The sequence below is a fragment of the Helianthus annuus genome, chromosome 15 (genome assembly GCF_002127325.2).
Source record: "Helianthus annuus cultivar XRQ/B chromosome 15, HanXRQr2.0-SUNRISE, whole genome shotgun sequence".
In the NCBI taxonomy this organism is placed as follows: Eukaryota; Viridiplantae; Streptophyta; class Magnoliopsida; order Asterales; family Asteraceae; genus Helianthus; species Helianthus annuus.
The window spans coordinates 161484137-161503067 of record NC_035447.2 but is presented as its reverse complement, the minus strand read 5'-3'; the positions used below and the strand labels follow the sequence as shown (position 1 = coordinate 161503067).

At 38.0% G+C, this 18931-nt stretch overlaps 1 long non-coding RNA gene across 1 annotated transcript; it reads left to right on the top strand.

Annotated features, from left to right (window-relative positions):
* Positions 1-3725: 3725 nt before the first annotated feature.
* Positions 3726-9077, top strand: LOC118487316. The gene is made up of 2 exons (XR_004881331.1): positions 3726-4352; positions 8842-9077. It is a non-coding gene; the product is annotated as an uncharacterized LOC118487316 (long non-coding RNA).
* The last annotated feature ends 9854 nt before the right edge of the window (positions 9078-18931 follow it).

Genomic DNA, 18931 nt, shown 5'->3' with positions numbered 1-18931 from the left:
CCAAGAAGATGGAATGTCCGAGTGATAGTCTTGACCGAGTTTCTTGTCCGGGATCTTTGCTTGAACCGAAAATAGGAAGGGATTGGGGTGTGTTGTTGAGGGTTTCTAGTTGAGAGAGTTTGAGGAGTGTTTGTGTGTGTAAAATGGAAGAAGTGGGGGAAAGGTGGGATATATATACAAGGGGATGTTTCGGGTTGGGCTTGGGGGTTTCGGCCCAAACCGGTTTCGGCTCAACGGCCCACTCGAGACCGAGTGGCCCACTCGCAACCGCCCGGTTGCGAGTCATGGTCTCGGGTCGTGGTCTCGGCTCTATTATATATCTATACTACATATATAATACATACAACACATAAATGCACNNNNAATATGCTGAGTGAGTTCACTAGTTGTCCAGTTTTAATTACCAAAAACTTTTTTCGCCGGTTAATTTTCCGTTTAATACATGCCCTGGGGAGCTACCCCAAAAGTTAGCGACTAACTGTTTTCCAATACCGAACACTAGGTAACCGTTGCGTATCCGCAGATGCCCCGATGTCAATGTTCTATCATCATTGACGGATTTCTGAGTACATTAGTTCACGCCCGTCCCAAAACCAGGGCACGGTGTGAGGCTGGTAAACACCTAAATAGCGCTATCAACTAATAACCCGCTCGCCTAACCCGGGACTAATCGTATTTGTAGTAGGGACTTGAGTGATAGAGTTTCGTTGTGCCGTTAGTTGCAATCCGTATAAACAGTAATTAACCAAAAGATTTCCCAATACCCGGGAAGGAAAAGTAAGTTTGTTCCAATGACTAGGGAAGGTATGTAAATGGTATCCCTTTTACCAGGGGATAGGGTTGTTAGTCTCGTGTCCCAAACCACCGGGACGCATGCTTTTAAGTTGTGAACTCACCTTGGGTTGCTCGGTAGGTTAAGGTTACTTGTCAATCACGTTGGTCACCACGTCCTAACATGGTTACCGGTATAGGTCAGGTTCGGAGTACAAGCATTCACGTAAAACACATATAGGCACGTAACTAACACGTATCAAGCATATAAGTAAACAGTGGGTTACTGGGCCGGCCTAAGTAATTAAGCAGTCAACAGCAACACATAATCCAGTCAACAGATAGTCCAAGTTAAACACATATGGGCCCAGTAACCAAGATGAACAGCCCACTCGCAACCAGCTGGTCTCGAGTCGCAACCAGGTGGTTTCGGCTTGTCACGTTGTGGTTGCGAGTCGTAACCGTGGTCTCGAGTCATCATGCTGTGGTTGCGAGTCGCAACCGACGTAGTCTCGAGTCGCAATCACGTGGTTTCGACTTGTCATGCTTTGGTTGCGAGTCGCAACGGTGCGGTTTCGAGTCGGAAGGCTGTCGTTGCGAGTCGTAACCTGTCACTTTCATGTACACGTGATGATGCAGGTGCATCAGTCCCTTTTGTACCAAGAATTCAGGCCCATTTTAGGAAACTACCAATAAGGTTTCACTAACACTTTGCCAAAGCTGAATACTAGTAAAGATAGATCAAACTTTGCCATTTTTACATCTTCAAGTCATATTCAAACAAGTTCATCCTATCTTCATATTTTTCTAGGGTTTTCATGCCAATATAAACACATATTTATGAACCGAAAATCACACATTTAACAAGATCTTGATGCTAAACAAGAAAACATACATTATAGCCGAAAATCTTATGCTAAACATCATCATTCTTGCAAGAAACAAAGAAGCATAGTGTAGTTGGCTATGAACACTTGTAAACTACCAATATCATGTCATTTTTAGTCATGTTAACACATATTCACAAACTTTACAAAACATCCTAATAATCATGCATAAACTACTAACCAACCATTTCTTAGTTCATACAACATACATACATCTTATACACAAAAGATAAACCCACAAGATAGCACTAACCGGTTATGAAAGGAGAGCCGAAAACAAAGAAAAGAGAACCAAGAAGATGGAATGTCCGAGTGATAGTCTGACCGAGTTTCTTGTCCGGGATCTTTGCTTGAACCGAAAATAGAAGGGATTGGGGTGTGTTGTGAGGTTTCTAGTGAGAGAGTTTGAGGAGTGTTTGTGTGTGTAAAATGAAGAAGTGGGGGGAAAGGTGGGAATATATACAAGGGGATGTTTCGGGTTGGGCTTGGGGGTTTCGCCCAAACCGGTTTCGGCTCAACGGCCCACTCGAGACCGAGTGGCCACTCGCAACCGCCGGTTGCGAGTCATGGTCTCGGGTCGTGGTCTCGGCTCTATTATATATCTATACTACATATATAATACATACAACACATAAAATGCACAAAGGATCACGTTTTCATTTAATAATAATCATATACACAAAAATATTACAAGGTGATCGTTCGGAAAAACCTCGAGTGTCACATTTGTTTTAAGGGAAGCGTGTTGAACACATGCCTCAGTCTTTCTTCTTCATCTTCATTTCTTGTATTTTGCTTATTTCAGTTGTATTAGTACTGTATTTCAGCTTTCTTTATTTCTTTGTATTGTAATCAGTGAATTAAATTTGTTTATTTTATTTAAATTACGCGAACGGTTCCTACATATCAGACATATGGGTTCATCATTTCATCCATCTAAGGCCACCCGGGGCGCCCCGTTATCACCAAAAGACCAAGCGTGGATTTTCCGTTTTACACCACCGCCAGTCATCATCACGCGTGGAAAATTATAAGTGTGCTCGTGATCACGCGTTGTAAAACAAAACAAATCAATTACCTAAGCCACGTGGTTGGTTTTGCTTCGTCGGAGAGGATGGATTTTTGACCAGAGAGCTAGATTTTTTCTCAGATATCTGGATTTTTGGCCGGAGGGGATGGTTGTCGGCGTATCCGTCTCTGGGGGAGAAAGAAGACATAAATAAAATTGAAAATATTCATATTCCCCCTATAGTTTATTTAAAGTTAAAAAATGCCCCTTTTATTTTTAAAAAATGTCATTTTTTCTTTGTTTTTTTATATTTAAATGTTATATAAATTTAATTATTTTATCAAAATTATATTATATAATTCATATTTCAATTAATTTCATTTCAATAGTTTATTAAGGGGGTGTTTGTTTACCTCTTAATGAGGCTCTTAATTGTTCAGATCTCTTATTGGTTAATCACTTAATGGTTCAGACTGTTTGTTTCACGAGCAGATGTCTGAATGGTTTAGACATTTGCCTCTGAATGGTTAAGCATTATACAGAGTCTGAATGGTTAGTACCTCTAGTCTGAATTGGTCAGACATTTGTCTCTAAACGGTTAAGTATTATACAGGATCTTAATGGTTCAGACCTCTTACTGGTATAGCACTTAATGGTTCAGACCTCTTACTGGTTTAGCACTTAACCATTCAGATGTTGCCAAACAGCCAGTTTTTTAAACTTTATTCTTGTATTTATTTATTTAAATTTTATTGTTATATTTATTTAAATATTTAAGTAAAAAATTCCATCAATAGTGATGATCATTTTCACTAAAATTCATCATTAGTGATAGAAAAACGCTCGATAACAAGACAAAACTTGATTAGATGTTATGAGTCATGAAATTCCATTACTAATGGAACGCCCCTACTCCTAATAAAAATGAATCGTAAGTTTTAGTGTACACCACCCAATTCCAAGTTTTAAATTACAATACAAACCCTGTACCAAAGCGTCAAACTGCTTAACGGATCAAAAACTTATATATATTTATATCGGTTTTTAAAACAGTATAATATAACTAATAATTTTCAAACAAGTCGTGTTACACGAAGTTGCTTAGAATTGCAATTGGGCAACTGCAAGCAAGTGCATGGGTGTCCATATCAAAAACAATTTGACTTTGTTTAAACAAGACCAAATACTCAACAACATTCATATTTTTCTATCTTCTCCTCCGATGGACACCGATGCCGTCACAACGCCCATATCCACCGTTCGACGGCGGAATTCCATCGAAACACCCTCCAATTTCACACTCCACACCGATCACCACCATCCGACGTCTTCCTCATCTTCACCAGCCGATTTCGAGCTAGTTTCTCTAAAACCGGCTTCCTACACCTCCCTTCGCGATATCCTCCCAACCACCGCGGCCTCCGTCCAGTCGCCCAAAGTCCCCTCATTCGTAGTACATCCCGGTTACGAGATTTCTATCCGAAACCGGCTTGTGAAACAGGCTGCCTGGGCATACCTGCAGCCTGTTTCCATCTCTCCGGACTCAGATGGAACCACCATCTTCCATCGCCTCTGGACCCGATTTTCGGATGCTTTCGTCCGGCTAGCAACCGGAATCTGTGATTGCTTTCTCCGGTCTGTTCAAATCAGAAGTACAAGCTCCAGACTATAACCTTTGCAAATAGGTATGAAATTGTATAAGACTCAATCTTGGGTTGGTTTTGATTTCTTTTCAATTTGTAGAAATATGTAAAGTAGTTGAATTAATAAAGAAAATGAAATTCAGATTTTGCTGTTTCTTTAATGTCTAAAATTTCTACCATATCTTCCGGAACTAGAAAACGAATCAAGTGGGTTGGTTTGAAATAAATACGGTTTAGTTTAAGGTCTGTGTGTGGAGAGGGGAGGGCAAAGCCCCTCCACACCACCCACCAGGGATGAACTCGGTTAATGAACTCGGTTATAACTGGTACCGAAAATACACGATACGATACGGTTTAGTATTGATATTTGAAGGTAAATACCGGTATCGAAAATGCTAAAAATCAATACAAAAAATATTTTAGTTCAGGAAATTCGCTACCAGTATTTGATACCATTTACTCATTTCTGCCAGCTACATCACCCAACCGTCCACGCCATAGAGGCGTTGCCCCTCATGATGTCAATATCTCAACGGGCATGGCCCCTCTTGTTAAACATGACCTCCAACTTGATTTTTGGGGCTTCCCCCCTTCCCCTTGACATTAATCACCATTTTTTTATTTTATTTTATGTGAAGGGCAAAATCCACATGATCTACATGATAAGGTGAGAGCTTTACCCTTACCCTCATAACTTCATGTGTTCTTATAATTATGTTCATGAATAATTAATAACTAGGTTTATCACCATCGCCGTGTTGCGGCGAACTTCTTTTATTATTTAGTCTGTGTTTACATGTGTTTTAAAATCACTACGAGCGTGTTGCGCACGTAACCGTTGACAAGATAAAAAGAAAATGTAGAAAAAATACTAAAAGATAACTGAAAGAAAATCAATAAATAAGTTGTATGGTAATGATGTTTTTCGTATGAAATTTGTGGTCAAAAATAAGTAAACGGTACTGGGTACCGGTACCGAATTTCCCGAACCGAAAGATGTTAAGTACCAATTCGGTACCGACTTTTGGCGTTCCTAGTACCAATTTTTACCTTCATATACCGGTACCGTAACCGGTATTTTCGTTACCAGTATCGATTTGGTATCGGTTAGCACCGAGCTCATCCCTACCCTTGAAACAAAAAAAAACATTAAAAGTTGAAGAAAATCTACGGCACCCGTGATCAAGGATGAGCAAATGGTACCGGGTAGCAGTACCGAAATTCCTGAACTAAAAGATTTTCAATATCAATTCAGTACCGATTTTTGACGTTTTCTATACCTGACTGATACTGGTTTTTACCTTCTTGTACCGATACCGAACAAAATCGTAGATGTATTTTATTATAATATTAAAAGTATATTCATTAATAATAATAATAATAATAATAATAATAATAATAATAATAATAATAATAATAATAATAATAATAATAATAATAATAATAAAGTAACTGTTCATTCAGTTCCTTTATTATCATATATGAATGGTTCTAAAAGTAAATACAAAGTTAAGTTCGTAGGAAAGCCCAATTGGTTAGGCCGGCTTCTTCCCTTTGGGAGGTCGCCGGTTCGACTTCAACTTGTGGCTTATGGTGCGGGACGTCCCAATGATGGATCGTTACCTATCGAGGCATGATACGGTCCTGAGGGCAACCCGGTTTTCATCCAGCTGTTACCCCAGCGAGTCTCTTGTGTGGGGGCAGTATGGTTTCCGGGCGAAGGTCAGTCAGAGCGGCAGCCGAGGCCCGATAGAACATCGCGTCTGCGAAAGCTGGGCTGACGGGTAACCGTCCTAGACGGGAATCCGGTGACCAGTGGTCCATGTACATATTGAAAGTCACCCTTCAAAAAAAATAAATAAATAAATAAATAAAGTTCGTAGGAAACTTGGAAAGGTGGTCCAAAACTATTAATACGTCAAACTAAAGAGTAAATTGTTATTTTAGTCTATGATTTTTGTTCAAATTTGTCAATCTAGTCACAATAGTTTTTTTTCTTCTGTGGTTCCCTGGCTTTTCCCTTTTGTTTTCATTTTAATTACATACCCTAACTCCGTCCAAAAACCCCATTTTTAACCAGGGGTATTTTGGGGATTAACTTTATAAATACTTTCATTTGCAATTTTGATCCATTCTGTACATGGGTAAAGAAATTAAAAAGAAAGAAATGTAGGGGACGAGAGTTGAAGCCGGTCCCCTCTGATTTCACAACAACGCACAGACCCGTTGGGCTGTATCACGTTTAGTGATATAACCCAGCTTGAAAAGTATATAACATCACCTTAATCAAACACTTACCGGTTGCTTCTCGTTGAATTGATAAAAATTTTAAAGCGATTGAACGAGTGATAACGGAAACCCTAATCTACGAAGCCACTGAACGAGCGGCGCATGGAGATTCGACGGAGGAACGAGAGGAGGATATCTAGCTTCGTCCAGAAAGGCTAGGGTGATTGGATTTGAAGCGATTGTGTGGAGGATTGAAGTGTTAAACCCTAGATGAAGAAGAAGACGATGAAAATGAAACCCTAGATTGTGTGGAGGATTGAAGTGTTAAATCATCCTTTTCGCGTCTTCACATGATGTTATATACTTTTCAAGCTGGGTTATATCACTAAAAGTGATACAACCCAACTGGTCTATTCGTTGTTGTGAAATCAGAGGGGACCGGGTTCGACTCTCGTCCCCTACATTTCTTTCTTTTTAATTTCTTTACCCATGTACAGAATGGATCAAAATGGGAAGTGAAAAGATTTATAAAGTTAATCCCCAAAATACCCCTGGTTAAAATGGGTTTTTTGGACGGAGTTAGCGTATGTGATCATAATGACAACAAAAGGGAAAAGTCAGGGACCCAGAAGAGAAAAAAACTATTTTGACTAAAATGGCAAATTTGGACAAACCCTAGGGACTAAAATGGCAATTTACTCCAAACTAAAATACAACCGTTTGACCTTACCAACCCGGTTGTGATAGACGAACCGTAGCAAATTCAAATTCACTTGTCTTGTTGCTAGCCGGTACAGGAGATTTGGGTGCCAAAAAGGAGATTTGGGTACCAAAAAGTTAGAAGATATGGATCAATTTCCTTAAGTTAGAGCATTCATATTGGAGTTTCTATTCTATATAACATAGAGAAAAGAATATATAACATAGAGAAAAGAATAGATGAAATTAAAGTCTACATCTATATGTAGAGTTCATATTCAACCCTTATTTTTTTATTATGAGTGTGTAGAAAAGAGAAAATAAATAATAAAACAAGAGTTGTTCATATTCAAGCCTTATATTTTTATTGTGAGTGTGTACGAAAGAGAAAATAAATAACGAAACAAGAGTTTGTGAGTAAAAATTAGATAGAGATTGAGAGTTGGGTGTGAGATGTTTTTGAAAAATTAATAAATTCTAAAGAAAGATGTGTTTTTATATAGATGAAGATGAAGGCTCTAATGTGAATGCTTTTAGACCCGAGTTCGATTATACTACTGCAGCCCACGAAGACCTATCATGCTACAATTTAATTACATGTTACTTATTTTCAAGTTAATTTTAATTTAGTTTTTATTAAAATGAAAATTTATTTCCAAATATTTTGACTTTTTAAATTGGTTTTTCTGTATCCCTAAGATGTGAAGACGTGGGTTGTAGTTAGTCTCTGCCTGCTATGTATTGCGTCAATCAATAAAAGAAAAAAATATTATTAAATTATGTGTTAATTTTATATCCATGGATTTAACTCACAAATTCATCCACGGATATAAAATTAACACATAATTTCATCATCTAAAACTCTCTTTATTTCTTTTCATTGATTCATACAATACATAGGAAGTAGAGACCAATTATAACCCACGTCTCCACGTCTTAGGTTAGAGAAAAATATTTGAAAAAGTCAAAAATACTTAGGAAATGAAATTACATGCCAAATAAAAGACAAAATTTAAACTAACTTGAAAATAAATAACATAAAATTAAATTGTTGCATGATGATTGATGGGTCTTCAAGGGCTACAATAACGTGTTTTCAAGGTAGAACTTGACTTGGGTCTAAGTGAACACAACTGATCCATGATCGACCAGTATCTTCCAACTTGTGGGCACCCGAATTTCCTGTACTGGCGAGAAACACGACAAGTGAATTTGAGTTTGCTACGAATAATCTACCAGACTGTGGCTTTTATATCTCAGGGTGGAGAGGGCACCAAGCGGGTAGGTTGGACGGGTTGATACGCTAAACATGTACGCTGCCGCCACCCCATCGGGTATGCTGCCGGGTTGGGTTTGAGGGTAGAGGAAGTCGGTAATCGACGTGGTCTTTATGACCGTTTGGAATGGTCAACATGAACGTTGGCCGTTGAATTTTTTTTTTTTTAAATTTAAACACAATAAAAATACCTAACCATTTCATCATAATAATTCATTAATCAAAATATCTACCATTCACAAACTTCTTATCCTCTCAATTTTATCAATTACTGTTGTGCATGTTTTGTGGCAACAACTTTGGTTTGGTCTTTGGATATTAACCAAGACTTGGATATGAAGATACATTGAAGTCCGAGATTGTTGAAGCCCATATCCAGTCCGAGTTTTTGTTTGCATGGCTGTGTTATATAAACAACACTATGCTGTAAGATTTTAAGTGAGACAGTCTGAGAAAGCAGTTACAGAGTGTGAGAGAAAACACAGAGAAAGGTTGTGAGTTCTTGTGATTTCTTGAGTGGTTGTAAACGTTACGTTTGATAATCATAGAAGATCGGTTGAAAATGTTTTGTGTTGTGTTCTTCATCTCTACTTGTTTCTGCGTTTGTGTGATCTATCAAGGGGATTCCACACCCTTGGTTGATTGTCAATCTCGTAACGATCCATGTGATAGGGATCTAACACATTATTCCGGAATTAAACACTTATTTTGGATTAACTGAGTTCCGGGTTTCTCATCCTGCTCCGAAAATCCCGTCCGAGTTAAATACTGCGGATTCGAACTGTCCGGATTTGATTATATCTGTTCTGAATTTAAGTGGATTCCGAGTTAGCAAAAGTCACAGTTTTGCGATTTACCAAAAACACACAAATTTTAGGAATTTCGGATACTGTTCCGGGATACTGAGTATTCCGAATTTGTGTAATATTTCAAACTAACACTGTCACACCCCAACCGATGGCGGAAACATCGGGATGAGACGAACAAATTGCTCAAAACTTCATAACACTATGTGACAATATAAATTAAATTCAAATTTCATTGAAATACTAAATTGTCATACAAAGTTCGAAGTAAAAGACAACATAGTTTCAAAACATAACATCAAAATGATAAATTAATCTAGGTGTGTATCTAAGTCCACCTAAACTGCGTTTCTTCATAACATCATCTCATCAATCAACCTGCAACATGTATTAAAATATATCAACAAAAAGTTGGCGAGTATACAAGTTTCATACATAGCATAATGTAGATTAAAAAGTTTCAAGTCTCATATCCAACATGAAAAACATAGATACAAGTTACGAGCATGCTGAAAAGGTGTAATATATGTTCAAACCCAAGAATCCAACACGTTAATATAGCCTATCCCAAAGAATAACGGGCGGTTAACATGTTTAACTTAACAATACCCCAAGTTTCGTGGGCGGTGCGTTAATCCTATAGCGCTGTAATTGTTAAGGTAGGCTTGTACAAAGTTAATGAGCATATCGACACGAAAAGTATACATAGCACACGAGATTAACAAGCATCATATAGTTTCATGTTTAAACGAGGATAGAGTGTGATTAAAATAGTTTCAAGTGTATTGTTTTGTATAAGATACATGTTGCACCCAAAGTGTTTAAAAGTAAAATGGGATCAAGTATACTCACATTAGTTGCTTTGCGATTTCTTGTAAAAGTAACGTGCGAGTAAGATTGGAAAAATCCAAGAGAACGAACAAGAGCGATTATCCTAGATGTTTAGAATAACACAATAACGATCTAATTAATATTTATAGGTTAGATATTACTCCAAATATTAATTAGGCTTCTAAGCTAACATCTTTAATATTTATATGTTATAAGGAAAATTTTATTATAACTTAGTTAATTTGACCTATAATTTATAAAAGAAAAGAAATTCATTAAAAAGGATTTACGGTTATTATTCACTAAAATAAAGGAAACAAATTGGAAATAGTTTAAGGTTTTTATTATAGAAGGTAAAAGAATTAAGTGATTATTTCTAAATATAATCAAAATATTGAAATTGTGTTTATTTCTAAATCTTTTGAATTTAATTAAATTAAATGATTTTCTATAATAACTAATTTTATAAAACTGGTTAAGGATTATGATAACTGATTATAATTTAAATTATAATAATTGGTTGTGTTTAGAACAAATTTTTTTAATTTAAAACCAACTGATTTTATTTTATAAAAATAAGTTGAAAACATGGGGAATTCTGGCCCGAGCATGCGCCTCCAGTTTCACACACCAAAGTATAACAATTTTAACAATACGTGACTTGATCTGTGACTTGGTTTTTGTGAAGCTTAGATTGTTTTATTTTATTTGAATATAAAATCATCATCTTCATAATAGAACAATACTATTTTTCCTTGTCTTGTTTGTCACACCCCCAAAATCCACCATGCGGAGTACCACCGCTTGGAGGCGTGACGTGACCAGGATCGAGCCACCAATCATATTGAACAACGTTGTGACACCTGTGTCACAGCGACCATCAAACAAGTACCAAGCCGATGAAATATTGTATTTCATACTTGGGATCTTGTATAAATATGTGTATCTTTTGCACATATCAATCCTTGTTCAATTTCAAACTCTACAACGCTTTCTAGAGAATTATACGCAAACTGGTGCGTAAACGTACTCAGTTTAATGCGAAAAATACTCCGGAACATCAACATATACTTAACATACCTTAAATAACCTTTACATAACTTAGAAATAAGTTTTGAAGGCTTTGGTATGGCAAAAACAAGTTAATTCGCTTACAGGGACTAAACTTGACAAACTGCGAAAGTATGCCAATTTGAACTGTAACAAACATTCTGGAACATGTCCATAAGTTAAACATACCATAAATATCCTTTACATAGCTTAGAAATAGGCTTTGAGGGGTTTGGTATGCTAAAATAAACTTTTGGGTCATTCAGGGACTAAAAGTGTCAAAAAGTGCACAAGTTTGCACTTTCGCGCATAACTTACGTTCTGAATACATCCGGACATCCAAAAATTTATGTAAGCATCCTTATATTATGCCCTAGTATTTGGCATAAGAAAAATCCATTCGTCGCGTCATTTGGATCGTCTTTCGCGCTTATGCGCATTCCGTCGTAATTAAGCGAACATCGCGATCGTACGACCAAACGAACCGACATCCGGAATATTTTTGAGCATATTTCAAGTCCCCTACACTTTAACTTCATCTTAGAGCCTTGAAATGAGGTTAACGGGGCTTAAACGTGCCAAAAATGGGCCAAATTGCATGTTTCTGAAGTGCAAGGACTAAAACTGAAAATTCTGAACTGTGACCCTCAGGCGGGGCGCGTAAGGATTGCCCAAATCCTTACGCGGGGCGCGTCAGACATGCAGACCAGATTCAATGTTTGATCCACTTGCCTTGGCCTTTCAAACACCCAAAAGGGGCAATGCCCTTTCACAAACTGAAGAATCAGGGTCATTTTAAGGCACCACAACTTTTTGACAAATGTAAGGCTTGGATCGTGGCACGATATTCAAGAAACGATCCTAACGGCTTTACTTTTCCTATAAATACCCCCCCCTTTTTGTGTAAAACCCACAAAAATCTGATCAAAATGCTCTAAGTTGATGCCATTGCTTCATACCTGAGCTCTTTGATCTAGATTAGCATTCGGGGACCCCCCGTAAGTATTCTTTCGTTCTTTTATTCGCTTTTCGAGTCCGAAAGTCAACGTTTTGTTGACTTTCTGCATTGACCAACCTATGGTCAACACGAAGTTCATTGGAACTTCATAACGTGAGCGTGATGACGATGGTTATAGTCCATGGCGACTATACCTACTGATTACCACGTTATCTAGGCTCAGTGACGAGTCGTAGTTTCGGCCAAAATGCGCATTCTTGCGTATTTTGTAACCAAACTACTCGTGAGCATCAAAGCCGTTTGTTTTGATGTCAAACCTGTTTTCTAAACTTAGTTAAGCATGTTCTAACATGCTTAGCTCGTCACTTTTAGTATAGTGCTTATATAGGGTCGTAAGGTAAGCGATCTTAACCATCGCTTATACTTTCGAACCCGACCCATTTGGTCGATCATTAGGGTCCGACCAGACACATTAGGTGACCATAGCTGTAACCTTCCGAGGTTATACCTTGTGGTCACGATGTTAGGCGTTTCAAACGCGTTCTACGCGAACGACGCGTTAAGGTAGCATAAGCTACCTAAACGGGTCGTAATGGGCCGTAAGCACTTAGGTTAGGTTTCATTTTAGTATGTAGGCTTTGTTTAACCATATTACACGAGTCTCCATACTCGTTTGGTTTACGAACCCGCATACTATCTGATCCTTCCGATTTTTGATATTCCGTGATCTCTAGCATTGTTTGGTTATTATACAAGAATTTCAAAGCAATCTCAGGTGAGTACATTGAACCCCTCTTTTACTGTTTTCCAAACTGTTTTGGGGTGAAACGCATGTGCCTACTTGTTACTTTCATGCTTTCCGGTTTTCACATCATATACTTGCTATGTTCGATAGTACATATATACTACATGATTTCATTGTGTTCATGCTATGTATGCCCATTGTGTGCATACTTAGTACATTGCTTTACATTACATTTCATGCTATGTATGCCCATTGTGTGCGTACTTAGTACATTGCTTTACATTACATGCTATGTATGCCCATTGTGTGCGTACTTAGTACATTGCTTTACATTACCTGCTATGTATGCCCATTGTGTGCGTACTTAGTACATTGCTTTACATTACATGCTATGTATGCCCATTGTGTGCGTACTTAGTACATTGCTTTACATTACATGCTATGTATGCCCATTGTGTGCGTACTTAAGTACATTGTTTTACATTGCATTTCTGTTGCATATGCTCATCCAGCATATGAACACATTATGCTACATTTTGAACCGTTGTGACCATTTGACTATGTGAACCATCTGAACCCGTTTGATTATATGAACCGTTTGTAACCATTGAACCATGTGAACCAGTTGTATCCGTTGACATGATTTACATTTGACAATAGACATCTGACTATACATGAACATTTCTACAATTGTTAAACACTTCATCTCGATGGTTTGGTTTGAGTAAGTGATTAAGTAACGAGGCGTGTGTAATATGATACAAGCATGGTGGATACGCCGCTGGTACTTCCTATATATAAGTGTTTGTATGGTATTACATATCGTAGCGTTATTTGAATCATTTCAATTTGAGACATATGACATTTTATACAAATAACACGCTTTTCACGAGACATTGTTTTACAAACGACTTATCTTATACAAACACATTTTACATGGTTATCCGTTTAACCATACAGTGTTCTCTTATTTATACATATCATCCGATCTTATCGTTTTTTTTTCAAATGATTTACAAGACAAAGCAAATTACAAGGTTCATGACTAAACATTTTCTCAAACATAAGTCATGAATTCCGTTTTCACAAAACCAATGTATCTCACAGGCATTTTTATGCTGACGTACCTATTTTCACATGTGTTTTCAGGAGATGATGCATAGGACCTATCAAGACATACTTAGGCGGACCTGTGCCTTAGTGACTTAAAACAAGACAAGAACTAGTTAAATTATGTTATGTACTTTTTGGTTCTTGTTTAAACAATGTAAACATTCATGTTTGATTAATAAAACGAAACTTCAATTGCCATGGATTTGAAACAATTGATTCTGTTACAACACTCCCCGACGTTTCCGCCACGTTTTGTATGTTCTATGTGGTCGGGGTGTGACAGAAAAGTTGGTATCAGAGCCAATGGTTATAGGGAATTAGGTTATTAGTAATGCTTTGACCTAGTCTATAACCTTCTTAGGACCCTAACGCGAGTTTACTTGCGTTTAGTCATAAAACAATACCGTCACCTATCCTTAGGCGACGACCACAACAAGAACATAAATTTCAAAACCGCTTTGAAAACTAATCATCTGTTCTAGGATGATTGATTACTAAGTTTTGAACCCTCTGTTATAAGGTTTTGAACCCCTTTGAATTTTCAAAACTCTCGTCAAAGTTTTGGGTCCTAAGTAGTGTGAACACGTGTAAACTGGAAGAGTGAATGCCTGTACCCTGGGTTTTCTGTCTAAGGTTAGAGTGTTCGTACAAATCCACATAATTGGACCAGTCACTCTTACCTGGGAACTCTTGGGGTGAGTGTCCACTTATAGGCGAGCATGTCTTCGCGATACACTATGAGGATCTATTTGCTTTGATTCAGCCTTGGTGTTGTTTGTTTGCTTCGTGGTTCAAACAAATGACCATCAACCATGATTATGGTCGGTGATTGTAACATCCTATTCTTACCCAATACCATTTTATTTGTTTTGTTTCTTGTTTCTCTTTTAGAATGCCTCCTCGACGCGAAAACCAGATAGCAACTGCCGAGCTGGCAGAAATTATTGCGCAGCAGATGGCTGCCCAATTCCCAAATCTCTTCGCTCAATGGAACCAAGCCAACAACAACAACAATGGTACATGCAATTTCAAGAACTTTAACTCGGCTAAACCACTCAAGTTTAGTGGTTCTGAGGGAGCAACTGGGCTTCTTCAATGGTTCGAGAGCATCGAGAATACTTTTCGCCACGTGCAGTGTCCGGATAATCGCAAGGTCGAGTTTTCTTCGAGTGTGTTTCAGAAGAGGGCTCTTACATGGTGGAACGGGGTAATGAGAGACCATGGTGCAGTTGTTGCTCTAGCACAGACATGGGCTGAACTGAGAGCTCTTATGATGAGGGAGTTTTGTCCTCGTCATGAACAACGAGCGTTGGAGAAGGAGTTTGATGATTTGAAGCAAGATAGTGGCGAACACAGGGCATATACTGATAGGTTTGAGGAGTTGAGTCTACTTTGCCCGACTATGGTCGCCCCACTTGACAAGGCTATCGAAAGGTACATCGACGGCTTGCCTGACTCGGTACAAGACATTATCACTGGTAGGAACCCTACCACACTCCGTCAGGCCATTGAGCTATCTGCAACCTTGACTGAATCGCAGATCAGAAAGCATAAACTTTTTCAAAAGGGTGACAAGAAGCCAATCGAGGAATCAAAGATCATGGATGAACAGACTGAATCTCCTAAGAAGTCAAAGAAGCGAAAGGCTTCTCAAAATTTCGCCGTGGTCGCTCACAATGGTCAAGCCGTCCCCAACCAACCAGCTCAACCCCCTGCTAGAAAACCATACAATGGGACTGCACCCTTGTGCAACCAATGTAGCCTCCATCATCACGCCAATGTACAGTGCCGCAAATGCCAAACTTGTTGACTTATAGGCCACACAGCAAGAGTCTGCCCAGCTGCAGCTGCGCCAAACCAAGCTGGCAACAATCCTGCTCACGGTCGTTTTCTACCAGGCTCTTGTTTCAACTGTGGCGAGATGGGTCATTTCCGAAGAAATTGCCCAAAGCTTGCTAATGCAAATCCAGCACAGGGATGAGCATCTGACTGACTAGAAGACAACATCGTTTAGAAATAATCACGTCTTATGTATTATTTTCTTTTGTTGTCAAGGTCCAAGAAACAGTTGTTATTGTTGTTTATAAATAAACCTTTTATTTACATTGTAATGTATTTCTATGGTTGCATGTATAAACGACATATCCCTTACAATACCGACAATCAAGAAACCGTATTCCTTGAAGAACAAACTACCCCCAAAATTCTCCCATTCTATGACCTCTTGCGTCTTCCACAAAATTCCTAAGAACCCGTTTATTCTAAGGAAACGAAGTACAAAGCGCAAGTTACAACATGAGACGAATACCCAAGGTACCACTATAAATCCTTAATAGGGTACCTAAGGATTTCCCGTAAGTCCTTAATTGTTGTATACCTTAATTCGAATGTGGTGATTCCTTGTAATCAAAAATCGAATTTTGGGAGATCTTCCTATCTTCTCAAATAGATTCCAGTGAACATTGAGACCCGTCGATTGGTTTCCATATCCGTATTCAATCAATAACAAGTTAATAACAAATTATAATCAAGTTAAATAATTATGTGACTTTGTGCTTATGTGTTCCCTTATGTGTTGTTGTGTGATCCAAATTATGTTATCCAAATCTTCGTAGAATCTTACATATCCTTGTACAAGAGATTCATAGTAGGATACCCAAGGGTATTACTTAAAATCCTCAATGGACTTCTACGTTACAGTTAAGTTCCTTGGATTATAAAGTACTACTTCATAATTAGACCCTTGAGTGGTCTAGTTAAACAGATTAATCCGAAAATCTGGCTAGGGATATCATGTGATGATATAGCTGGAAGGACTCCTTGGTGGCCTAACTAAGAAGATCCCCTGTCGATCTAATTAAAAGGAACCGATGGAAGTCTAGTCACCCTCATCACAAGTTTGATATCCTTCCCCAAAACATTACAAAACAAACTGTGCGGACTGTGCAAGGAATTACGTAATTATGGATGCATACATAATTATGGAATTTAGTGCACAGAAATCACAGCAAGTTCTGTCATGTGTCTAGAGTTAACCCTATTCATTTCCAACTCTAAAGAAGCAACCGTTGAAAATGACTCCGTTAGTTCATTTTCGTTTCTGACAATTTATCCGTTGGGGAAATGAATATCCGTTGTGTAATCCTTCATTTCCAACTCTGATGAAGCAACCGTTGAAAATGACTCCGTTGGTTCATTTTCGTTTCTGACGATTTATCCGTTGGGGAAATGAATATCCGTTGTGTAATCCTTCATTTCCAACTCTGATGAAGCAACCGTTGAAAATGACTTCGTTAGTTCATTTTCGTTTCTGACGATTTATCCGTTGGGGAAATGAATATCCGTTGTGTAATCCTTCATTTCCAACTCTGATGAAGCAACCGTTGAAAATGACTCCGTTAGTTCATTTTCGTTTCTGACGATTTATCTGTTGGGGAAATGAATATCCGTTGTGTAATCCTTCATTTCCAACTCTGATGAAGCAACCGTTGAAAATGACTCCGTTAGTTCATTTTCGTTTCTGATGATTTATCTGTTGGGGAAATGAATATCCGTTGTGTAATCCTTCATTTCCAACTCTGATGAAGCAACCGTTGAAAATGACTCCGTTAGTTAATTTTCGTTTCTGAAGATTTATCCGTTGAGGAAATCAATATCCATTGTGTAATCCTTCATTTCCAACTCTGATGAAGCAACCGTTGAAAATGACTCCGTTAGTTCATTTTCGTTTCTGAAGATTTATCCGTTGAGGAAATCAATATCCATTGTGTAATCCTTCATTTCCAACTCTGATGAAGCAACCGTTGAAAATGACTCCGTTAGTTCATTTTCGTTTCTGAAGATTTATCCGTTGAGGAAATCAATATCCATTGTGTAATCCTTCATTTTGCATTTCTGATGAAGCAACCATTGAAAATAACTCCGTCCGTTCATTTTCGTTTCTGAAGATTTGTCCGTGGAGGAAATGAACATTCGTTTGCATATTCCGTCATTCCCATTTCTGAAGAATACTTGTTGAGGAAAATGACTCTGTCTGTTCATTTTCGTTTCTGAAGAATGACCGTTAAGGAAATGACGGGATATTACCTTGCATATCGCTGATGGTTATTTGGCAGAATCACAAATAGACTCCTACGAATAAATTTCGGGACGAAATTTCCTAAAGTAGGGGAGACTGTGACACCTGTGTCACCACGACCATCAAACAAATACCAAGCCGATGAAATATTGTATTTCATACTTGGGATCTTGTATAAATATGTGTATCTTTTGCACATATCAATCCTTGTTCAATTTCAAAAGCTACAACGCTTTCTAGAGAATTATACGCAAACTGGTGCGTAAACGTACTCAGTTTAATGCGACAAATACTCCGGAACATCAACATATACTTAACATACCTTAAATAACCTTTACATAACATAGAAATAAGTTTTGAAGGCTTTGGTATGGCAAAAACAAGTTAATTCGCTTAAAGGGACTAAACTTGACAAACTGCGAAAGTATGCCAATTTGAGCTGTAACAAACATTCTGGAACATGTCCATAAGTTAAACATACCATAAATATCCTTTACATAGCTTAGAAATAGGCTTTGAGGGGTTTGGTATGCTAAAATAAACTTTTGGGTCATTCAGGGACTAAAAGTGTGAAACAGTGCACAAGTTTGCACTTTCACGCATAACTTACGTTCTGAATACATCCGGACATCCAAAAATTTATGTAAGCATCCTTATATTATGCCCTAGTATTTGGCATAAGAAAAATCCATTCGTCGCGTCATTTGGATCGTCTTTCGCGCTTATGCGCATTCCGTCGTAATTAAGCGAATATCGCGATCGTACGACCAAACGAACCAACATCCGGAATATTTTTGAGCATATTTCAAGTCCCCTACACTTTAACTTCATCTTAG